The sequence below is a fragment of the Giraffa tippelskirchi genome, chromosome 13, assembly GCF_054371585.1.
Source record: "Giraffa tippelskirchi isolate mGirTip1 chromosome 13, T2T-mGirTip1v1.2.pri, whole genome shotgun sequence".
NCBI classification, from domain to species: Eukaryota; Metazoa; Chordata; class Mammalia; order Artiodactyla; family Giraffidae; genus Giraffa; species Giraffa tippelskirchi.
In genome coordinates, this window is record NC_137287.1 from 71533488 (window position 1) to 71558501 (window position 25014).

A 25014-nucleotide genomic window follows, 5' to 3' on the forward strand; every position below is an offset into this window, starting at 1 on the left:
CTGCTTTTTTAGTTCCATTCATGTCAGCCACGAACGTTTACCAAACACCTACCCTAAGCCAGAAACCTGTGCTAGTCACACTCACCAGCTTTTAGTAAATCTGCCCTACGTGTCCGAAGTACCTTCCACCCAAGATCAGATGCTGCGCATCCACTGGCCACGCAGAAGGGCTTACGAAGAAATCTCAAGTAGGAAGTCCTCTCAGACCAGCCTGGGAGAAAAGGGCAGGAGGTCTAGAATTCACAGAATAGAGAATGGAGGCTTGGAGTGGGATGTAAGCTCAGTTCTGGAAGAGAAAGGTTACATTTTCTACACACCTAGGCTGGTGGCCTGAGATTTCTGTTGGCTACACAACCGTGCTCTACGGAATGGTCTAGTCACAGCTGGTCTCCAAGTATTATCTCTCAGTTCCTCCAGAGCTTTCTCTCCCCCTAGACCCATTGGCATCTATGCTGGCCATGCTCTTTCATTTTCTCCCTTCAGCTCCCCTGCCTCTGGAGCTGCTCACCACGCCTGGCTGTGCTGCAGGGGTGACCTCCTTGTGACATCATACCCCGGGAGTATAACAGGCCACACACCTCAAGGCAAAAGCATGGTTCTTAGTGCAGCTATAATCATGAATATGCTAAAACCCATTGAGTTGTACACTTTACATGGATGAATTGCATGGTATGTGATTAATATCTCAAAAAAAATTGTTAGAAAAAACTTACGTATAAGAACTTCCCTGGCGGTCCAGTGGTTGAGAATCTGCCTTTCAGTGCAGAGGACGCTGGTTCAGTACCTGGTGGGGGAACCAAGATCTCACATGCCGTGGGGCAACTAAGCCTGCACGCTGCAACTACTGAACCTGTACACTGCAACTAAAGAAGCCCCCGCACGCCTCAGTGAAGACCTGGCACAGACAGAAAAAGACATATATATGTACATATGTTACCCAATATGAAAACAGCTTCAGGACCTCATGTTTAGGGATCATGGGGTGGGGATGGGTAGAGAGTCAGGAAGACTAGAAAAGCAGTGATGACTAAGATGAGGCTTGAAAGACTTCCAGAGCCCACTTAGATGGAAGGTACTGACAAAGGGCCCAGAGAAGTAAAGCCCTTTTGAGAAACTTCAGTCAGCAAGTAATAGAGCAGGAGAGCACAGGGAACAGCTAGGGACAGCCAGGGCCTAGGTCGTGGTGGAAGAGGTCTGGCCTCCATCCTTGAGAGACTAGCGTGACATCTTTAAGCACATGTCTCAGAGCCAGTCCCCCAGTTCATTCCCAGTATGGCCTTGGGCAAGTCATTTTACCTCTCTGCGCCTGATTCCCTCCTCTAGCACATAGATTGATGTGAGAGTTGGCAATAACGCATCCACGGTTCTTAGGACAGTGCCTGGCACACACAGATTATATATGTGTTTGTTCTCATGACTCAATAATGGACCATTGAATGATTTTGAGCAGGGAAGGGACATGAGGATTTTGTTTTAGGAAGATCACACCCATGATATGGAGGGTGAGAGGGATTAAAGTGGAGAGACTTAGAGAAGGCTGTTGCAGTAGTCCAGGTGAGAGATGATGTCAGCAAGTGGCAGAAGGCTCAGGAATGGAGAAGACAAATATTTTAAGAGATCAAAGGAATAGAATCAGTAAGACTGGACGACCAATTAGCTCAGGAAGTGACAGATTGGGAGGTGTGCTTTTCAGGTGGCTTGTGAGTTTTTAGTTTGATTAACTGGGTGGAAAGATGGTAAGATCATTCGGTAAGATGGAGAAAGCAGAAAAAGAAAGTTTGAAGAATGTGTCATTGGACAAATCAAGTCCAGTGATTTGTGGATCCAAACCAGGTCTTCTGATGCTGAATCCAGTGTTCTTCCCATTTCCCCCAAAATCATAATTTTGTGAATATACTAAACTAAAATCATAATTTTGTGAATGAAGGTTTAGTATATTCTAAATCAATTTTAGAACACTTTCATCACCCTCTAAAAGAAATTCCATACCCATTAGCAGTCAATCCCCATTTATTTTCTCCGTCCCCTCTAGGTCAGCCACCAATCTGCTTTCTGACTCTATGGATTTGCCTATTCTGGTTATTTCATCTAAAAGGAATCGTACCCTACATGGCCTTTTCTGACTTCTTTCACTTCAAATAGTGTGTTCAAGGCTCATTTAGGTTGTAACATGCATTAGTACTTCATTCCTTCTTACTGCTGAATCCTTAATCCTGTTGTACAGACATACCCCATTTTATTTATCCATTCATCAGTTGATGGACATTTGAGTTATTTGTCCCTTTTGGCTGTTACAAGTAATGCTGCTGTGAACATTCTTGTGCACATTTTTGTGTGGGGATGTTTTCATTTCTGTTGGGTGGATACCTAGGTGTAGAATTTGGGTATCATAGAGTAGCCCCTGGAGAAGGCAATGGCAACCCACTCTAGTACTCTTGCCTGGAAAATCCCATGCACGGAGGAGCCTGGTAGGCTGCAGTCCATGGGGTCGCAAAGAGTTGAACACGACTGAGCAACTTCACTTTCACTTTTCACTTTCATGCATTGGAGAAGGAAATAGCAACCCACTCCAGTGTTCTTGCCTGGAGAATCCCAGGGACGGGGGAGCCTGGTGGGCTGCCGTCTATGGGGTCGCACAGAGTCGGACACGGCTGAAGTGACTTAGCAGCAGCAGCAGCAGAGTAGCTCCATGTTTAACTTCTGAGAAACTCACTTTTAGCTAAAATGTTCATTTACTTGTCTATCTCCTTGAGTGCTGTGAGGTCTTCTGGAGAAGTTTCTACCTTGTTCATACCGGAGATAGTCTCTGGCACCAAATTGATGCTTCATAAATGTCTCAATAAACATTAATCAGTAAAATACTCTGGGGTGAAGACCTTAAAAGGAAACATTTCTGAGCTTATTTCAATGGGCTATTCATAAGAAGGTACCCACACAGGGACCTGAAATTCCCAAGTTTATGTATCTCTGGGTTCAGGGTCCTTCTCAAGCGGCAGACATAAATTCCATGGTGTGTTTGTGGATTGTCTTAGAGGGCAGCCAAGATGGCCTTTATGTTCCCTTCAGTTTTAATGAACTTTAGACAGATTTTCTTTCTGATTATAAGCCCCTGACATCCCTTGTTAAAAGAACATTTAATTTAGAAAACATGCACTTTTAATTCTTACCCTTCACCTTTGAAAAGTATTCATATCTTCTAACCTCTTACTGGATGTTCAAGCCAGGAAGTCTTTCTCCAGGACCTGGGAATCATGTTTTTGAAATGAAAACCCCAAAGGAGATAACACTGTCACCCTCTGTAGGAGGATAGGCACCTGACATCAGTGAGCACTTTATTCCAGTTGTGACAGCCAGTTAGCAACTGTGGGTGGCCTACAATTCCTCCTACCCCAGCTTTTAAAACTTATACAAGGCTACCATACAATCCACCAATTCCACTCCTGGATATTTATCCAAAAAAAAGAAAACCCCTAATTTGAAAAGGTACATGCACCCCAATATTAATGGAAGAAAATTTATAATAGCCAAGCTACAGAAACAACCTAAGTGTCTAACAGCAGATGAATGGGTAAACAAGAGGTGGTATATATACAGAATGGAATATTACTTAGCCATAAAAAGAATGAAACTTTGCCATCTGTAATAACATGGGCAGACTGGAGGATATTATACTTGGTGAAATAAGTCAGGCAGAGAAAGACAAGTACTGTATATTTTCACTAATATGTGGAATCTGAAAAGTAAAACAAATGAACAAATACTACAAAACAGAAACAGACTCACAGATATGGAGAACAAATTGGTGGTTTCCAGAAGGGAGAGGTTTAGGGGAAGGAGCAAGATAGGGGAAGAGATGAAGAGGTACAGACTACTAGGTATAAGTAAGTTACAAGGCTGTAATGTAGAGTGCAGGGAATATAGTCAATATTTTATAATAACTTTGTATGGCATATATGCAATGAGTATCAAATTACTATGTTGTACTATGTTGTAAATCAGCTATACTTCAGTTGGAGAAAAAAAATATCTCCAGCTCTTGGTTTCAGTGAAGTTGAGTTCAGTCTGTCACCTCTATTGCAATAGTCTTGAATAAATTTCCTTGCTTTGTCTGGTGCAGTTTTAACTTTGACAAGGGCACTGACTCCACATGTCACTTAATCCACCAGGGAATGAGGGCATCATTCATATAAGAGGAAATGATCCTCAGGGAGTGGGTCCATGAGGATAAGGTCACTAGATGCCATGGTCCAACTGTAAGTGTTACCCTGAACTGAATATATAAAAGTCTAGACCAAATACTAAGAATATATTATGTTCTTTCATTGCACGTCATTTTCAATGGACTGATTATGCCCCTGAGCACCCCCCCTCCATGTGGCAAAGGTGGGTTAAGGACTGTACCATAAAGGGGACTCATGGCCCTTGGGACCAAGAGATCTCAGAGCTCTGCCCCTTTAGGAGCCCCACAGAGTATTTAAATGGACACCTTTCCTGCTACCCCCTCAGTGAGAAGGAAACACCATAGATGTGAAAGTGAAGGCTTTTTGTTGGGTATGAGAGTGACCATTTGGGAAAAAAAAAAGATGTTTCAGCTCATTTGAAGTCCCTCTGGATCTGACTGTGTTGACACATGTGGGTTTGGAACATGAAGACTTTGTGAGTCAGGACAACATTTCTATAACATTTCAGGTTTCTTATTTTCCTGTGAAAGACATTCAGTTCTCTAAGCCCCTAGCCAGAGTGTCAGAGTTTTCTTACAGTGCTTTCCCTCATGTGCCATAGAAATATTACCAGTCACTCTGAAAACGGTGTCTAGAAGTCTCTTGGTGAAATTAAGTCTTCAGGATATGTCTCTATTCAGAGCAGTCAGCATCACTAGGCTCATGGTGTATTCCCAGTGTGAGGAACAACTTCCCTGAGGCTATAGAGGAAGTTATAAATACATCTCTGTGTCTTACTTTCCCCACACACCATACAAGGAAGCTGAGAAACATTTATCTTCCACTGTCACCACCAGCATACATGATACATGAGCTGAGAAAAGCTTTGAAAGGGCGTGAGGTATTCTACAGCTACATAGAGTACTGCCATGAATATCTGAGTTGATATTCAGCAGCAAATGCTATTATGGCTAAACCAAGTTACTAAAATATCCAAATACTTCCTTATCAGTTCTTCAGTAGCCACTTTCCTCAGCCATCTACCACTCTCTGTTGCCTCAGGTACCCCAGGCTTTCTCCCAGGAACCCCACTTTCTATAATGCATTATCCAAAAGGCTGATGTTGGGCCCCAGAGGCAACCCTGCTCTGTTCCCAGTGCGGCCTTGATTCTGATTGGTCAGTGTCTTTCCTGTGCCAGCTAAACATATTTAATATCCCTCTGAATTCAGGGATTTCTCGTTACTCAGGAATCCTCCAAAATTACCTTATACTTTTTTCCACTTCTTCTCCTGCCACCTCTCTTGTGTTTCACATACCGGAGTACTATCTGTCCTTGTTGTTGTTGTTCAGTTGCTAAGTCATGTCCAACTCTTTGTAACCCCATGGACGGTAGCACACCAGGCTTCCCTGTCCTTTACTATCTCCCGGAGTTTGCTCACATTCATGTCTATTGAATCAGTGATGTTTTCTAACCATCTCATCCTCTGCTGCCCTCTTCTCCTTTAGTCTTCAGTCTTTCCCAGCATCAGGGTCTTTTCCAATGAGTCAGCTCTTCACATCAGGTGGCCAAAGTATGGGAGCTTCAACTTGAGCTTCAGTCCTTCCAATGAATTTTCAGGACTGATTTCCTTTAGGATTGACTGGTTTGATCTCCTTGCAGTCCAAGGGACTCTCGAGTCTTCTCCAGAACCACAATTCAAAGACATCAATTCTTTGGCACTCAGCCTTCTTTATGATCCAACTCTCATATGCATACATGACTCCTGGAAAAACCATACCTTTGACTATATGGACCTTAGTCAATAAAATGATGTCTTTGCTTTTCAATATGCTGTCCAGGTTTGTCATAGCTTTCTTTCCAAGGAGCAAGCATCTTTTAACTTCATGGCTGTAGTCACCATCTGCAATGATTTTGGAGCCCAAGAAAATAAAATCTGTCACTGCTTCCCACCAAAAATCTCACACTTATTACAAAGACTCATGTACACGGAGATTTAAAGTATCTCAGTTTCAGTTCAGTTCAGTTCAGTCGCTCAGTCGTGTATGACTCTTTGCGACCCCATGAACTGCAGCACGCCAGGCCTCCCTGTCCATCACCAACTCCTGGAGTCCACCCAAACCCATGTCCATTGAATCAGTGATGCCATCCAACCATCTCATCCTCTGTCATCCCCTTCTCCTCCTGCCCTCAATCTTTCCCAGCATCAGGGTCTTTTCAAATAAGTAGCTGTTCGCATCAGGTGGCCAAAGTATTGGACTTTCAGCTTCAGCATCAGTCCTTCCAATGAATATTCAGGACTGATTTCCTTTGGGATAGACTGGTTGGATCTCCTTGCAGTCCAAGGGACTCAGAGTCTTCTCCAACACCACAGTTCAAAAGCATCAATTCTTCTGTTCTCAGCTTTCTTTATAGTCCAATTCTCACATGCATACATGACCACTGGAAAAACCATAGCCTTGACTAGACAGACCTTTGTTGGCAAAGTAATGTCTCTGCTTTTTAATATGCTGTCTAGATTGGTCATAACTTTCCTTCCAAGGAGTAAGCGTCTTTTAATTTCATGGCTGCAGTCACCATCTGCAGTGATTTTGGAGCCCAAACAAATAAAGTCTGACACTGTTTCTACTGTTTCCCCATCTATTTGCCATGAAGTGATGGGACCGGATGCCATGATCTTAGTTTTCTGAATGTTGAGCTTTAAGCCAACTTTTTCACTCTCCTCTCTCACTTTCATCAAGAGGCTGTTTAGTTCTTCTTCACTTTCTGCCATAAGAGTGGTGTCATCAGCATATCTGAGATTATTGATATTTCTCCCGGCAATCTTGATTCCAACTTGTGCTTCATCCAGCCCAGCGTTTCTCATTGTACTCTGCATATAAGTTAAATAAGCAGGGTGACAATATACAGTCTTGATGTACTCCATTTCCTATTTGGAAACGGTCTGTTGTTTCATGTCCACTTCTAACTGTTGCTTCCTGACCTGCATACAGGTTTCTCAAGAGGCAGGTCAGGTGGTCTGGTATTCCCATCTCTTTCAGAATCTCCCACAGTTTATTGTGATCCACACAATCAAAGGCTTTGGCATAGTCAATAAAGCAGAATTAGATGTTTTTCTGGAACTCTCTTGCTTTTTCGATGATCCAGAGGATGTTGGCAATTTGATCTCTGGTTTCTCTGCCTTTTCTAAAACCAGCTTGAACATCTGGAAGTTCACGGTTCACGTATTGCTGAAGCATGGCTTGGAGAATTTTCAGCATTACTTTACTAGTATGTGAGATGAGTGCAATTGTGCGGTAGTTTGAGCATTCTTTTGCATTGCCTTCTTTGGGATTGGAACGAAAACTGACCTTTTCCAGTCCTGTGGCCACTGCTGAATTTTCCAGATCTGCTGCCATACTGAGTGCAGCACTTTCACAGCACATCTTTCAGGATTTGAAATAGCTCAACTGGAATTCCATCACCTCCACTAGTTTTGTTCGTAGTGATCTCTGTTTACAGAGGTGCAAATCTGGAAACAGTCTAAATAAAATAACATCACGGTGTACATATGAGAGAACAGTATGTACCTATTGGATATGTTATGAAAGATGGGAGAACATGGTGATAGTGTAGTTGTTGACAAGAAGCCACACATTGTAGGAAGCCAGAGGCTCTACCAGTAAGTTGTTTCACCCTCACAGATTCTCCTGGTTTGCTGCTCTCCATCACTAACTTAAAATAAGTTAGTGATACAAGGGAAGGGTGAGTTGGCCCCATTTTTCTAGAAGAAGATCAATCACCTTGAGTGGGTAGATCTTCACTGTTAGTCACTTTGGCAGGTCTTGTGGGAGGGGGCGGGGGAGAGGGGAAAGAAGAGGTGGTGGAGGGGTATTTCAGGTCAGTGAGGGGGGATCTTGGGCAGATCCCGACCCAGCATCCCTTGGGCTTCTTGTCCATGGAACCAGCAAGATCTGATCGCTAGGATTGTTGAGACTTGTCATTGCTTAGACAGACCCCAGACAGAGTCACCCAGGACTCATCGCTCCCCAGAGAAACAGAGTGAAGGACCTTTGTTCTACCACCCATCGCAGCAACTAGAGCGGAGCATGGAGCTTCACCTCCAGAGGGCGCTGTGTCACTGATCACCTCAGCCCTAACCCCGTGAGCCTGAACCTTCGGACCCAGACTCACTGGCTCCCACCCTCCTATGCAGCTGCTTGCCTTTTGACCCGTGAGACTGAACCACTGCCCACTTTCAGGCTTTGGGAGTGGCATCTTCCTGCCTGGGTTAGTGGCGCACCACACCCCTAACCTTCACTGCTCAGAAGTTGACCCATCAGAGATTTTAAAGTCCTCCCAGTCAGGGTGACTTGAAGCCCCTGTCCTGAAGATGGCCCCTGAAGGTTAGAAGCTCACCTCCAAGGGTTTTTGGCTCCACATGATGACAACAGCTTAGCAATTACTACCACTTTAGGGACTGAAGACTTACCTCCACCTCCTGACTTGTACCCAACTCCCCAAGGCCAGGTTCCAGCACAGACCTTAATCTCACCAGGTCATAGTCCCAAGACTAACCTCCAACATGGAACCAGGGCAGGTTGTACTACTGACCACATGACCTGTGATGTACAGAGGGAGAGAGACTGAACTTCTGGACTCTCCTCTGAACTTCTGGACTCCTTCGCAGGCAAAAAAGTAAAAAAAACTGTAGCAGTGCTTCTACATCCAGCTCCGCTGTGTCTATGAGCCACTTTTCAGCCACCCCAACCCCTGGCTGGCTGTCCTCCGAAATCTTCCCAGCCTGTGATTATTCCAGTGTGTCAAGCACTGAAGAATTGATGATTTTGAACTGTGGTATTGGAGAAGACTCTTGAGAGTCCCTTGGACTGCAAGGAGATCAAACCAGTCAATCCTAAAGGAAATCAGTCCTGAATATTCATTGGAAGGATTGATGCTGAAGCTGAAGCTCCAATACTCTGGCCACCTGATGTGAAGAACTGACTCACTGGAAAAGACCCTGATGCTGGGAAAGGTTGAAGGCAGGAGGAGAAGGGGGTGACAGAGGATGAGATGGTTGGAAGGCATCACCGACTTGATAGACATGAGTCTGAGCAAGCCCCAGGAGATGGTGATAGACAGGGAAGCCTGGCATGCTGCAGTCCATGGGGTTGCAAAGCGTCAGACACAACTGAGCAACTGAACTGACTGAGCACTTTGTGGAGATTAGCGGATGCTTGTTCTTTGTGCCATGCTGTATCAGACCTCTTTGGTAGCCAAGGAGTGCCTGGAAGGCGGGGTCGAGCACACCTTTGCTGGGACAGAGGTATTGATAACCTGGGCCTGTGCTGGTGCCTGGAAACTTGTCCATTTCTCTGAACAAAGGTGCTCTCTCTGGATATGAAATATAGAGCTGCTTTCTGGTTTCAGAATTGGCTTTCTGGGGCAATGGAAACGAAAGGACGCATTGGGAAGGCCCACAGAAGAGTATATAAATGAGGTCTGTGGCATAAGAAGTGTGGGCCAAGCTGGCTGGGGTCCCTGGCTGTCCAGGAATCCTGTGAATATGTGACTTATATTCTGAGTTCTCCACAGTATGGACAGCGCAGCAAGGCAGAGAAACTAAGTCGCATCAGGAAACCTGGGCCAGGGCTGAGCCTTGTTAAAGGAGAACAGGCACACAGGCCCCCATCTTGCCCAGCTTGTGGGGATGGCTTTGCAGGCAAGCCTGTGGGGGTGGGAGTGGGGACTCTGCTAGGCGAAGTCCTACACAGCAGGCCTGGGGGACCAAAAGGACTGGAAAATGGCAAGCATGATCCCTGACCCTCTTCCTCTTACAAGATGCCAAAATGTGTCTCATTGGAGGGAGAGAGCATCATCCTGTTCACTTCCAGTAACAGCCCAGCACTGAGGATAAAGTAGGGTGTCAGTGAGTTCAGTTCAGTCGCTCAGTCATGTCCGACTCTTTGCGACCCCATGAACTGCAGCACGCCAGGCCTCCCTGTCCATCACCAATTCCCAGAGTTTACCCAAACCCATGTCCATCGAGTCAGTGATGCCATCCAACCATCTCATCCTCTGTTGTCCCCTTCTCCCTTCTCCTCCTGCCCTCAATCCTTCCCAGCATTAGGGTCTTTTCCAATGAGTCGACTCTTCGCATGAGGTAGCCAAAGTATTGGAGTTTCAGCTTCAACATCAGTCCTTCCAATGAACACCCAGGACTGATCTCCTTTACGATGGACTAGTTGCATCTCCTTGCAGTCCAAGGGACTCTCAAGAGTCTTCAACACTACAGTTCAAAAGCATCAATTCTTCGGCACTCAGCTTTCTTTATAGTCCAACTGTCACACCCATACATGACTACTGGAAAAACCAAAGCTTTGACTTGGTGGACCTTTGTTGGCAAAGTAATGTCTCTGCTTTTTAGTATGCTGTCTAGGCTTACTGAGCATGGCCCCACCCATCAGAACAAGACCCAGTTTCCCCCTCAGTCAGTCTCTCCCCTCAGGAAGCTTCCATAAGCCTCTTATCCTTCTCCATCAAAGGGAAGACAGAATGAAAACGACAATCACAGAAAACTAACTAAACTGATCACATGGACCACAGCCTTGTCTAACTCAATGAAACTATGACCCATGCCATTTAGGGCCACCCAAGACAGACGGGTCATGGTGGAGAGTTCTGACAAAATGTGGTCCACTGGAGAATGGCAAACCACCTCAGTATTCTTGCCTTGAGAACCCCATGAACAGTATGGAAAGGCAAAAAGATAGGACACTGAAAGATGAACTCCCCAGGTCGGTAGGTGCCCAATATGCTACTGGAGATCAGTGGAGAAATAATTCCAGAAAGAATGAAGAGATGGAGCCAAAGCAATAACAACACTCAGTTGTGGATGTGACTGGTGATGGAAGTCTGATGCTGTAACAAACAATATTGCATAGGGACCTGGAATGTTAAGTCCATGAATCAAGGCAAATTGGAAGTGGTCAAACAGGAGATGGCAAGAGTGAACATTGACATTTTAGGAATCAGTGAACTAACCTGGTTTCAGCGAACTAAAATGGACTGGAATGAGTGAATTTAACTCAGATAACCATTATGTCTGCTACTGTGGGCAGGAATCCCTTAGAAGAAATGGAGTAGCCATCATAGTCAACAAGAGAGTCCGAAATGCAGTACTTGGATGCAATTTCAAAAAGGCCAGAATGATCTATGTTCGTTTCCAAGGCAAACTATTCAATATCTCAGTAATCCAAGTCTATTTCCCAACCAGTAATGCTGAAGAAGTTGAAGTTGAACAGTTCTATGAAGACCTACAAGACCTTCTAGAACTAACACCCAAAAGAGGTGTCCTTTTCATTATAGGGGACTGGAATGCAAAAGTAGGACGTCAAGAAATACCTGGAGTAACAGGCAAATTTGGCCTTGGATTAGAAAATGAAGCAGGGCAAAGGCTGACAGAGTTTTGCCAAGAGAAAGCACTGGTCGTAGCAAACACCCTCTTACAACAACACAAGAGAAGACTCTACACATGGACATCACCAGATGGTCAACACTGAAATCAGATTGATTATATTCTTTGCAGCCGAAGATGGAAAAGCTCTATACAGTCAGCAAAAACGACCAGGAGCTGACTGTGGCTCAGATCATGAACTTCTTATTGCCAAATTCAGACTTAAATTGAAGAATGTAGGGAAAAACCACTAGACCATTCAGGTATGACCTAAATCAAATCCCTTACGATTATATAATGGAAGTGACAAATAGATTCAAGGGATTTGATTTGATAGAGTGCCTGAAGAACTATGGATGGAGGTTCGTGACATTGTACAGGAGGCAGTGATCAAGACCATCCCCAAGGAGAGCCCGACTGCTGGTATTCAAATTGTGACTTCTCCATTTTGTAGCTGTGTAACCTTTTGTAAGATGGGGTGATTGTATTTACACTATGAGCATCATTATGAGAATTGAAAGTATCAAGAAAGTTATGCACTTACAATGTTGCTTGGCATGGAATAAGGAAAAATCCAAGTGTTAGCTGCTACTGCTATTATTGGTCAAAGGGGAAGTTGATATTACTCCAAAAAAATTGACTGCCGAAGTGCCCCGATACATGGGGCCTAGGGTGCTGAGTGGCCAAAGGCTCTAACAAGTCCTACAGCTGGAAAAATCTGTTTTTGTTTAACATTCCCCAAATTCAGTTGACTGTGCCATCTTTATACCCCAGGGATAAGGGAAAGAGTCAGCGGTTAAATTGCTCAGTTGCTCCCCGACCCCGTCCTATAACCCTGTGACCAAGCAGCAGGCTGATATGTTGTAAAGCTCTGTCTTATTCAGTGTCACACCAGCTGCCTGACTTCTGCTCCCTTTCCTTCCCAGGCTTCCCTCTCCTTCCTCACTCTCCTATCCTAGGGTTGCTCTCCATAGCAGAATCAGTGCAGGAGGTTTTGCCTCCAGCTCTGAGGCTTAAGGAATTAGGGCTCACATAGACATTTACTGTCACACATTTTCTGAGTTCTTCCAAGGAAAATAAACCACACCCACAATCTTCTTTGTGATTATGAATAAAGAAGACTTTCTTACCTCTCCTTGCTATTCTTTGGAACTCTGCATTCAGATGGGTTTATCTTTCCCTTTCTCTTTTGCCTTTTGCTTCTCTTCTTTTCTCAGCTATTTGTAAGGCCTCCTCAGACAACCATTTTCCCTTGTTGCATTTCTTCTTCTTGGGGATGGTTTTGGTCGCACATCCTATACAATGTTATGAACCTCTGTCCATAGTAGTTCAGGCACTCTATGGGATATAATCCTTTGAATCTATTCATCACCTCCACTATATAGTCATAAAGGATTTGATTTAGGTCATACCTGAATGGCCTAGTGGTTTGGCCTGCTTTCTTCAGTTTAAGTCTGAATTTTGCAATAAAGAGTTCATTATCTGAGCCAGTCACCTCCGAATCTTGTTTTTGCTGACTGTATAGAGCTTCTCCATCTTTGGCTGCAAAGAATATTCTCAATATGATTTCAGTATTGACCATCTGGTGATGTCCATGTGTAGAGTCTTCTCTTGTGTTGCTGAGGAGGATGTTTGCTATGACCAGTGCATTCTCTTGGCAAAACTCTGTTAGCCTTTGCCCTGCTTCATTTTCTACTCCAAGGCCAAACTTGCCTGTTACTCCAGGTGTTTCTTGACTTCCTTGTTTTGCATTCTAGTCCACTATGATGAAAAGGACATCTTTTTTTTTGGTCTGTTAGTTCTTGTAGGTCTAGAAGGTCTTGTAGGTCTTCATAGAACCGTTCAACTTCAGCTTCTTTGACATTAGTGGCAGAGTTCCAAAGAATAGCAAGGAAAGATAAGAAAGCCTTCTTAAGTGAACAATGCAAAGCAATAGAGAAAAACAATAGAATGTGAAAGACTAGAGATCTCTACAAGAAAATTAGAGATACCAAGGGAACATTTCATGCAAAGATGGGCACAATAAAGGACAGAAATGGTGAGGACCTAACAGAAGCAGAAGAGATTAAGAAGAGGTGGCAAGAATATACAGAAGAACTATACGAAAAAAAATATATTAATGACATGGATAACCATGATGATGTGGTCACTTACCTAGAACCAGATATCATGGAGTGTGAGGTCAAGCAGGCATTAGGAAGCATTACTAAGAATGTGATGGAATTCCAGCTGAGTTATTTAAAATCCTGAAAGACGATACTGTTTAAGTGCTGCACTCAACATGATAGCAAATTTGGAAAGCTCAGCAGTGACTATAGGACAGGAAAAGGTCAGTTTTCATTCCAATCCCAAAGAAGGGCAATGCTTCAAGGAATGTTCAAACTTCTGTACAATTGCGCTCATTTCACATGCTAGCAAGGTAATGTTCAAAAACCTTCAAGCTAGGCTTCAATAGTACGTGAAACTGAGAACTTCCAAATGTACAATCTCAGTTTAGAAAAGGCCAGAGGAACCAGAGATCAAATCGCCAACATCTGTTGGATCATAGAAAAAGCAAGAGAATTCCAGAAAAACATCTAACTTCTGCTTCATTGACTATGCTAAAGCCTTTTTGACTGTGTGGATCACAACAAACTGTGGAAAATTCATGAAGAGATGGGAATACCAGACCACCTTACCTGTCTCCTGAGGACCTGTATTGCAGGTCAAGAAGCAACAGTTTGAACTGGACATGGGACAATGGACTGGTTCATAATTGGAAAAGTGGTACATCAAGGCTGTATTTTGTCACCCTGCTTATTTAACTTGTATGCAAAGTACATCAAGTGAAATGCCAGGCTGGATGAATCACAAACTGGAATTAGTATTGCCAGGAGAAATATCAATAGCCTAAGATATGCAGATGACACCACCCTAATGACACAAAGCGAAGAGGAACTAAAGAGCCTCTTGATGAAGGTGAAAGAGGAGAATGAAAAAGCTGGCTTAAAAGTCAACATTCAAAAAACTAAGATCATGGCATCCAGTCCCATCACGTCACGGCAGATAGATGGGGAGAAAATGGAAACAGTGACAGGCTTTATTTTCTTGAGCTCCAAAGTCACTGCAGACAGTGACTGCAGCCATAAAATTAAAAGATGCTTGCTCCTTAGAAGAAAGGCTATGACAAACCTAGACAGCATGTTAAAAAGCAGAGATATCATTTTTCTGACAAAGATCCGTATAGTCAAAGCTATGGTTTTTCCAGTAGTCATGTATGGATGTGAGAGTTGGACCATAAAGATGGCTGAAAGAATTAATGCTTTTGAACTAAGGTGCTGGAGAAAACCCTTGAGAGTAACTTGGACAGCAAGGAGTTCAACCCAGTCAATCCTGAAGGAAATCAACCCTGAATATTCATTGGAAGGGCTGATGCTGAAGCTGAAGCTCTAATACTTTGGCCACCTGATGCCAGGAACTGACTCTTTGGAAAAGACCCTGATGCTGGGAGAGATTGAGGGCGGGAGAAGAAGTGGCAGTAGAGGATGAGATGATTGGATGGCATCACCGACTCAGTGGACATGAGTTTGAGCAAACTCAGGGAGATAGTGAAGGACAGAGAAGCCTGGTGTGCTGCAGTCCATGGGGTGGCAAAGAGTTAGACACGACTGAGTGGCTAAATAACAACAAATGGGTAAAGACCATCAGCAGATACTCTGAGTGTGGTGGGATAGAAAGCAGGAATTAGAACTCCTGAGTCTTCAAGTCTCATCTCTTATGCAAACCAACTAACTTACTCTTCAGAGAGGGGATTACCAAAAAATGGGGCAAACATGTTTATCTTTTATCTCCCATGTGTGAGAATTAATAAACAATGGAACTAACTCGTTGAATGCCTGCTACACTGTATGATCTCTTACTTACCACAAGCTAGATAGTTTTACTCTCTAATAAAGTCTGTGTTCTTTGAGGCTTTTTGTTCTGGATTGAAGACACAAAGTCACTGAGCCAGAGAGACAGAAATTAAGTCTTTTAGTATATTCTTTTGGCCCCAACTCCTTTTCACTAAAGATACCTCCACACTCCATCCTTGCCACAATTTTTAAAAATTGTCTCAGACGAGTAACAAAGGGCCAGTGTTCTGTCTCCACCTCTGCAGCCTGCAGTATGTGGCATGTTACTCACATTCTGTCCCTAGAGCTTGTCCCCAGCTCTTGGCTCCAGAGCAGGGGCCTCAGGGTCAGGGGTGGGGGTGGGGGTGGGAAGGGTCACAGTCATAGCTCTAGCCACTGGCCCAGCCTGCCCTTCCCATGTGTCTCAGAGCCCCGAAGAGCCTGCCAGCACAGCACACGTTTGTTGCCTGTGGTCGGGATCAGTGTCTGTTATTTATAGTCAAGATTTTTGATGGATTCAGTTCAGTTCAGTTCAGTCTCTCAGTCATGTCCAACTCTCTGCGACCCCATGGACTGCAGCAGGCCAGGCTTCCCTGTCCATTACCAATTCCCGGAGCCTGCTCAAACTCATGTCCATCGAGTTGGTGATGCCATCCAACCATCTTATCCTCTAAATTGTCCCCTTCTCCTTCTGCCTTCCATCTTTCCCACCAGCATCAGGGTCTTTTCCAGTGAGTCAGTTCTTCGCATCAGGTGGCCAAAGTACTGGAGCTTCAGCTTCAGCATCAGTCCTTCCAATGAATATTCAGGACTGATTTCCTTTAGGATGGACTGGTTGGATCCCCTTGCAGTCCGAAGGACTCTCAAGAGTCTTTTCCAACACCACAGTTCAAAAGCATCAATTCTTCAGCATTCAGCTTTCTTTATAGTCCAACTGTCACATCTATACATGACTACTGGAAAAAATAGCTTTGATTAGACAGACCTTTTTGATGGCTACTGATGTTTATATTTAAGTGGACTGTGTGACTATATCAGCATCTCCACTGCACCTCAAACAACTCCTTTCTGGAATATAGACTCTCAGGGATGTCCCAGACTTAATTGAGATTAACAGGCCACATCAAGGAAAAAGATGAGAATGCTAACTAAACTTATTGTGGGGTAGTCATTTCACAGTATGTACATAAATTATCATATGTTGTACACCTGAGACTGTTACAGTGTTATACGTCCATTATTTCTCAATTTAAAAAAATAAAAATTACATTATTGAAAAGAAAAGAGAAAAATACAAGGAGCCGTCCAGCACATGTGGAAGCAAGTCACCCTCTTACTGGGCAGGGCTAGGCTCCTTGGCACCTTCTTTGTCCTGAAGAAGCAGTGAGGTGTGGGCACCCCACACACAGCTCCCACCGGGCCAGGTGCTTCTTACCAAAGTACAAAGGATTTGTTGCTCTACTGACTATGTGTATTGAGATCAGACCAGGTGAGCAAATGGGAGCAAGGGCAAACTGGCAGACCACCCTTGTTTGTATGTAAAATGTTATTGGGCCACGGCCAATGTCTGTTCCCATGATTGTTGACTCTGGCAGCCTCCCTGAATTGTTGCAATAGACCATAAAGCCAATGAACCCAAAAGTATTTACCAAAAAAGATCACGGACTCTTAACCTAGAACAGAAATCCCCAGAAGGGCAGAGAGAGTTTGGAAATAAGCCAGTCACAAAAAGAAAAATACTGTATGCTTCCTCCTATATGAGGAACCTGGAATAGTCAAATTCTTAGTGATAAAAGGAAGACTACTGGTACCTTGGGTTGGAGCTGCTGCTGCTGCTGCTAAGTCGCTTCAGTCGTGTCCAACTCTGTGCGACCCCATAGACGGCAGCTCACCAGAAGGGACGGGTAAATGGGAAGTTGGGGTTTAGTTTGTGTAAGGTATAGTTCGGGCCAAGGCAGAAAAGAAGCAGAGACCACCTCAACGGAGGTAGGTTACCTTTATTCAGGCAAGGAGGGGCGACAGTCGGCCTAACGACCAGGCTGAGCACGAGAGGGATCAGGGATGCTTCATATTTAAAGGGAGGTTTGTGGAAGCAATAAGGGAAACCTTAGGCGGGATGTTTTGGGTATTCCTTAGTTGAGATGGCATTTGTAGTTGAACAGGAGGTGGGAGGTTTTGGGCAAGGGGTGATAAGTCCCAGGTAGATGCAGCTGGCCCAGAGCCTCAGGGCACGACCTAAAGTTTGGTTTTGTTTTCTCGGAAGTTAGATGATTCAGCAAGGGCCTTTGAGACCGTTGTTTTCTTTTCTAGGCCCAAAGACTCCTTCATTCCAGACCCTGAAATCATAAAAAATAGGAAAAAGGGTGCTGTATCTCTCTAACTACTTCCTGCTGGATAGGGGCGATGGTTCTGGGTCTGGAAAGGAGGATCATCCTAGGGCCCAGCGTCTCCTTTTCCTGAGGTTGGGGTGAGGCTCTCAAGAAGAAGAATGGTCTTGACCTGGTCTCGAGAGATGGCCCGAATCCATTCTTGGAGAAACCTTTGAAAGAGATTGAAGAGATAGGGTCCAAATAAGAGGAATAAAATGATAAGTACCAATGGTCCCAAGAAAGGGAGCAGCCAAGGGAGGGCCAGTTGAAACAGGTTTTGGGGAGTGTAACGTTTTGTAACTCTTTTCTGCAGCGTTCAATTCTGTCTCTAAGTTCTTTGACTCTGCCCTGGACTATGCCCGTTTCATTAACAAAATAGCAGCAGTCCTCTCCCAGGAAAAGTCAGGTCCCTCCCTTTTCTGCAGTGAGACGGTCCAGGGCTTGCCCATTTTGTAGGGCCACAGAAGCTAATGAGTTAATTTGTCTTTAGACCAAAACGAAGGACTCCACTACCTGCTCCACATCCTCATTAAGTTCTTGGGACGGCTTGTAGTAGAAATGGGCTGAGGCCAAGATGCCTCCAATCCCGGTGCCTAGGGCTGCTGCTATGCCAGTCCCAATCAGGAAGGGGGCTATGACAGTTTTTTCCTGTGGGAAAGTTTCCCTTAGGGGTAGAGTATTTGTTCTACCTCTTCTTCTTTGAGGGCTGTTAGACCCGGGGTCAGGAAGACCAAGATGCAAGGTCCAGTGGGGTCAAGGGGGAGACATGAATATGCATAGGTCCCACAGAGAATGAAGATTCCCAGGTTGGTGCAATTATTTGTGCTGTTCCAGAGAACCCAAGTGGAACAGAAGGAGGGAGCGGAGTTTGGAAAACCAGTGTAGTTGGGACTAGAGTAGTTGATACAGGTTAGGTTTGAAGAAGCTGAGAGTAGGACATTGTCAGAGACTTGCCCAATGAGTTGTATAGTGTTTTGTTGGGAAGGGGAGGTGTAGTTGCCCTGTGACAGTCAGGTTGAGGGTAAGGGAATTGCTATGTGTGGTGAGGGAGACAGTGACATGCATATCCAACACTGGGATGTGTGTTGTGTGTACTGGAAGAATTAGAAAGAAGAGTTGAGAAGGCGGGTAAGGTGCTGGTTGCCAGAGGGAGGTTTTAGGAGAGGCCGTAATTGAGAAAGGAGGTCTAGGCATTTATAAGGCTCAGGGGTCACCTGTAACCGGGAAATTATGTTCTTTATGACTTGTTCTTGTTTCTTTTCCTGATTTTGATCTAGTACCCTGCCCCCGTCTGAGTACCCCCAGTGGGTAATGGGATAGAAACATATGTTTCTTCCATTTGGCTTATGGTACATGCTCACAAAACTCCGTCTCTTCTGTACTTTAACAGCGAGTAGGGATTTGGACTCCCCTTGACCCCCACCCAAGGTTCATGGTGCATGGTCTTGGAGCCATATTATAACATGAGGAATGAACATAGGAATAAATGTCTGAGCAGGAGCAGGGAGTAGCCAGAAGGCTGGGGAGTGCAGCAAGGATAAGGAACAGGGGAGTCATGGGTCTGTTAGTTAGGCAGTGCAGAGGAAATAGCACCCTAGGAGTAGAACAGAGCTAACAATGTAGGCGATGCTGACAAAGAGATGAAGGATAGGTGACCAGTCCTGAGGGGAGACAGTTACTAGGCCTATAGCAAGGACTAAGATTAAGAGTGCAGTTAGAGAGACGGGGAGAGGCCAGTCAGGGCGAGGGGTGGAAGGCCCCAAGTTGATGGTTGCTTGAATCTGAGGAGGAACAGTGTTCATTAGGATGTAGAATGATGTAGAGAATGAGAGTAAAGAAATTAATTTTGTCTGGACTTAGGCTGTAGAAGGTTCCCTGGAGCCACAGTTGAGACACCAGTGTGGTCAGTTCTTTGAAGGAAGTTCCTGTCGGGACGCTGGTCCAGAGGTCTTGTAGTAGTTGGGTCAGGAACAGTTGTAGGTTGAAGAGTGTCCAGATCATTCAATGTCTCCTTGGATGGTCGACAGAGGTTGTTGCCGGGTGATTTTTAAGGAGGTAGTCCTGTGAGGGAGACCTGATAGGCGTCAGTTAAGGAGGACAGCACAGGATAGGAGGTGACCCATTTTAGGCAAGAGGGGTGTACCCAGGAGGTGACCTTCTCGAGTTTAGCTGCAGTCGGGGTAAGGAGGATGATTTTGAATGGTCCCTGCCACTTTGGAGTTAGGTCACCCTGGGGATTATCAGACAGATAGACCATGTCCCCAATTTGTAAAGGGGGCTTGGGGGTCAGGGGCGGGCAAGTTGTGGTTGACATATTTCCAGAGGGCATTGCAGAGTTCCACCAGCAGAGGGGAGTGTAGGAAGCTTGGTATGGGAGGAGGTTCAGGGGGAAGTCCAGGAGGGAGCATGGGCCTTCAGTACATCACCTCAAAGGGGCTCAGCCCCAGGGGCTTTCTGGGCAAAGACCACACTTTGAGGAGAACAATCGGCAAAAATTTAGTCCAATCCAGATGGACCTCGAGGGTTGGTTTGGTAAGTGTTTCTTTGATTATTCTATTCATCCTTTCTACCTTTCCTGAGGACTGGGGACGATATGGAATGTGAAATTTCCAAGGTATCTGTAGGAGTTGGATAAGTTGTTGGGTGACCTTGGATGTAAATTCCAGGCCATTATCAGACTGTAGGGATGAAGGCAGGCCAAACCTGGGGATAATTTCTGTGAGGAGGCTTTGGGCCACAGTGTGGGCTCTTTTGTTTGTAGTGGGAAATGCTTCTACACATCCCGAGAAAGTGTCCACAAGGACCAGGAGGTATCTGACTCTCCAAACCAGGGGCATATGAGTAAAGTCTACCTGCCAATCCTGTGCTGGGAGGCTGCCTCACATTTGATGGGTTGGAAAAGATGTAGGTTTAAGGTTGGAATTGGGACTAGTACGTTGACATGTCTGACAGGAGCAGGTAAGGTTATCTAAATATTGTTGGTCAGCAGTGGATATGGGGAAGTGGTTACGGAGGAACTGATGGAGTGTCTTGGACAAGAGATGAAAGAGTGAGTGTAGATAAGAGAGGATTTCTGTGGTGGTGGGAGGGTCGGATGGAGTCAGGGCTAAGATGACAGGGGACTGGAGGGAGGGATGGGACAGGGCTATCTCCTTTGCCTTCTGGTCTGCAGCATTGTTGTAGGCTGATATGAGACTTCCCTTTTGATGTCCCCTACAGTGGAGGATGGCAGCTTCTTTTGGTAAGAGTGCTGCCTCTAGAAGTTTGTGGATCAGGTATGAATTAATAATGGGGGATCCCTTTTGGGTTAGGAAACCTCTTTCTTGCCATATTAGGATGTTTGAGTGAAGTATGTTATAGACATATTTGGAGTCTGTGTGGATGTTAACCCTTAGATTTTTAGCCAGAGTCAAAGCTCCAGTGAGAGCTATCAGTTCTGCCTTGGGAGGTGGTGTGAGGTGGCAGAGGTTGTCTGGGTCCCGTGATTATGACAAAGGTCCCCCTGGATGATGGCATATCCTGCTGCGAAGGGTGGGATTTTTGAGAGCTGCCATCAACAAACCAGTGTGGGGTGTCTGGGTCTAGGATGGGGTGATCTGTTAAATGTTGGAAGGGGTTTTGGGTAAGATCTACTGTTAGGCTGCAGCTGTGTAGGAGAGGGTCTGTTGTAGAGGACGTGGGTAATAAGCTGACAGGGTTAAAGGGAGAGCAGGGGGAGAATGAGAGCTGAGGGTCAGGGAGAAAAGCATGCAGGACCTGTACCCTGGAAGGGGGAAGGGAGAGGAAAGCCCGATGTGATAGTAAGTCTCAGAAGGCATGTGGAGAACAGACTGTTAAAGGGGCATGCCTAGAGAGTTTATTTGCTTCGGATACGAGGGCTGCGATAGCAGCCATGGCCTGTATACAGGGAGGCCACCCCTTGGTCACCATGTCAAGCTGTTTTGATAGATAGGTTATGGGACCCCAGGCATCGCTGGCTCGCTGACATAAAAGTCCCAGGGCCTGTCCTTGGTTGGAATGGGCAAAGAGAAAGAATGGCCTGGTGATCTGGCAGGTGGAGAGGTGGCACTCAGAGGAGGCTCTGGGTGAGCTGGTGAATAGGATTGGTCAGCGAGGAGGGGTTAAAGAGGGGCTCATCCAGACGTCCTTTAGTTGCCTCATAGAGCGGCTTTGCAATGAGGGAGAAGTTAGGCATCCAGATACGGAAAAAGTTTAGGAGGCCGAGGATAGACAGGAATTCCCTTTTTGTTTTTGGAAGTGGACAGTTAATTAAGGCCTGGATTCTATCTGGGGGAATAGTTCTTTGTTGGCGGGATATGGAGAGCCCCAGGTAGGTGATGTTTGTCTGTACCACTTGGGCCTTGGATCGGGACACCTGATAACCCCAGGGTCCCAGGGCCCCAAGGAGTTTGGCGGTATGTTGGAGGCAGAGTTTTCAGGTTGGGCCACAAAGGAGGAGGTCATCTACGTATTGGAGGAGATGACTCTGGGCTAGGTCGAGTGTCTGTAGGTCCTTTTGTAAAGCCTGTCCAAAAAAGTGGGAGCTGTCTCTGAACCCCTGAGGGAGAACTGTCCATGTTAGTTGTTGGGAAACATGAGTCTCGGGGTCTTGCCAGGTGAAGGCAAAAAGGGGTTGGGAGATGGGTTGGAGGGGGATGGTGAAAAAGGCAGACAGAAGGGTGTAAGGGTTAGGGACTACTGAGAAGGTCGGCATGACAGCCTCATTGATTTTTCTCAGATAGTGGATCAGTCTCCAAGAGTTTGCTCCCTTCCTTACTGCCAGAATAGGGGTGTTGTGTGGTAAAGGGGTAGGAATTAAGATAGAGGCTTGAAGAAGATGGTCTATGATAGGCTTAAGTCTCTTGTGGGCCTCCAGGGTGAGAGAGTACTGTTGTTGGATGATTATAGTCAAGGGGTCTTTTAGGGTAATGTGGACTGGAAGATAATGTTTGGCTATGGATGGGTGATCAGTGTCCCAGACTTGGGGGTCTAAGGCGGGTAGATCCAAGGGAAGGTCAGGGGTGAGGGATAGGATGGTCCAGGTGCCATCTGCATGCAGAATATAGAGACTGTATCAAGGAGGGGTATAGTAATAAAGGCCCCCAATTTGGATAACAGATCTCTCCCTAGGAGTGCGATCAGGCACTGAGGCATTATGAGGAATGAGTGTATGAGGGTCGATTTTCCAAATTGACAGAGTAATGGAGGGCTGAGTTTTGGCCTTAAGGGAACTCCAGAGACCCCCCTTGATTGTGAGTTCTGAGTCTTGAGTTGGGCCAGAGTAGGAAGTTAAGAGAGAGAAAGCAGCTCCAGTGTCTACTATAAAGGAAGTCTTTCTCCCGGCCACTACCCCATCCACCCTAAGTTCCGAGCTTGTGTACAGGACACGGGCCAGGGGGCTGGAACCCAGGCCCTGTCATTGGAACAACTCGCATACGGTTGGGCTGGGGTCCTGGGGAGAAGTGGGGATCTCCCCTGGGGCGCCAGGGCGTCCCTGTGGACGTTCCACTCTCCAGGTCTGGGAGGTGGGGATCTCCCCAGGGGTGTCAGGGTGTCCCTGTGGACATTCCACTCTCCAGGTCTGGGGAGAAGTGGGGATCTCCCCAGGGGTGCCAGGGCATCCCTGTGGACATTCCACTCTCCAGGTCTGGGATCTGACACTCTCCAGGTGTCAGGACGTCCCTGGGGACAGTCCATCTTCCAGTGTCCCCACTGACCACAGGTTGGGCATGCTTCTGTCGGGGGCCATGGGTTTGGGCATGCCTTTGCTCAGTGTCCTGACTGGTTGCATCGGAAGCAGGGTCTGAGGGGAGGGAAGGGGTCTTAAGTCCTGGTCTGGGATGATGTGGGCCGGGCTGATCTCTTCCCTTAATTGCTGCTGCCAAAAAGGCATATTAAGCTTTTCTCTCTGGTCTTTTTCTCTCTTAGCCTCCTCCTCTCTATTATTGAACACCTTGAAGGCTACTTCTAGAAGGTCTTTTTGGGGGGGTCTCAGGGTCCTTCTCTAGTTGTCGAAGCTTGCATCTAATATCAGGGGTGGACTGGCTGATGAACTGAACGTGAAGGTAGAGTCTCCCAGCAGGGGTGGTGATATCTGGGTTGGTATACTTCTGACTGCCTCTGTGAGGCGTGCCAAGAATAAGGCTGGATTTTCGTCTGCCCCTTGGGTGATTTCCCTGACTTTATCATAATTGACGTGGATATGAGTATTTTTCTGCATTCATTCTAGAAGGCAGATAATCATATGGTTGAGTCTTCTGATACCTGGGTCACTGGGCTGGTACGTCCAATGGGGATCTGATTGAGGCACCGCCTCTTCAGCAACTGGGCTATCCCGGTCTCGGTTATGTAAGGTATTGGCATGGGCTTTCGCCTCTTGCCAGATATGGTCTTTTTCATCGGGGTGAGAGTTGCATTTAGGTTATAATATACAACACTCCATGTGAGGGTATAGGCCTGCGAGAGTCTCGGGAATTCTTTTCTGTATCTGGTAGAATTTTCAGAAAAGGATCTTAACTTTTCTTCTATCTGGCTCATGTCTGACAATGAAAATGGCACATGGACTCGGGTGGGCCCTCTGGTCCTGCCACCTCTCTCAGGGGAAACATGTGTTGGGTACGTGACCGTGTGGCAGGGGGGGAAGGAAGGGGGAAGGGGGAGTCGGGGAAATGGGGTAGCAGGGTTGAGGGGGAGCCAGGAGAGGTTTCAGAGTTAGTAAGTGAGTTGGATGAGGGGGAAGGAGAGGGTTGGCGGGGCGGCGGGTAGGGAGGGGGCTCATCCCACGGGGTCAAACTCCGGAGGTGCGGAAGGTCGAGATCAGCGATTAGCTGAAGAAGAGCCCTTTTGCTCGGGAGGCAAGGTGCATAGAAGGACCTCATGGGTGGAGCAGGCCTTGCATAGGGAGGGCCTGCTCCGAAGGGCCCAAAAGGCTTGGGCATATGGGACTTCCAACCATTTGCCGTGCCATTTAAGGAAGTTGGTGAGATTTTGAAGAATGTTAAAAGTCAAATGTGCCAAATTCAGGCCAGCGGTCTTGATTGTCTAATTGATATTGAGGCCAGATCTGTATACAGAGTTCTTTTAAGCGGTTAGCTTTGAGTTCAGTGAGTAAGAGTGATTTGAGATTTTTGAGAACACAGGCCAGAGGGGCATCTTTGGGGACAGATTGGCCAGACCGCA

At 45.9% G+C, this 25014-nt stretch overlaps 1 protein-coding gene across 2 annotated transcripts in view; it reads left to right on the forward strand.

Moving 5' to 3' along the window:
- The window catches only part of MCM10 (minichromosome maintenance 10 replication initiation factor), a 117780-nt gene that overhangs the window by 49248 nt on the left and 43518 nt on the right, over positions 1-25014 (forward strand). Inside the window, exon 20 of one of the 2 annotated variants that reach the window (XR_014072369.1) lies at positions 23764-23900. The exons of the other annotated variant lie outside the window; for it this stretch is intronic. The gene's annotated coding sequence lies outside the window, so the exon portion shown is untranslated. The remainder of the gene's footprint in view (positions 1-23763; positions 23901-25014) is intronic. 2 annotated transcript variants of the gene reach the window in all.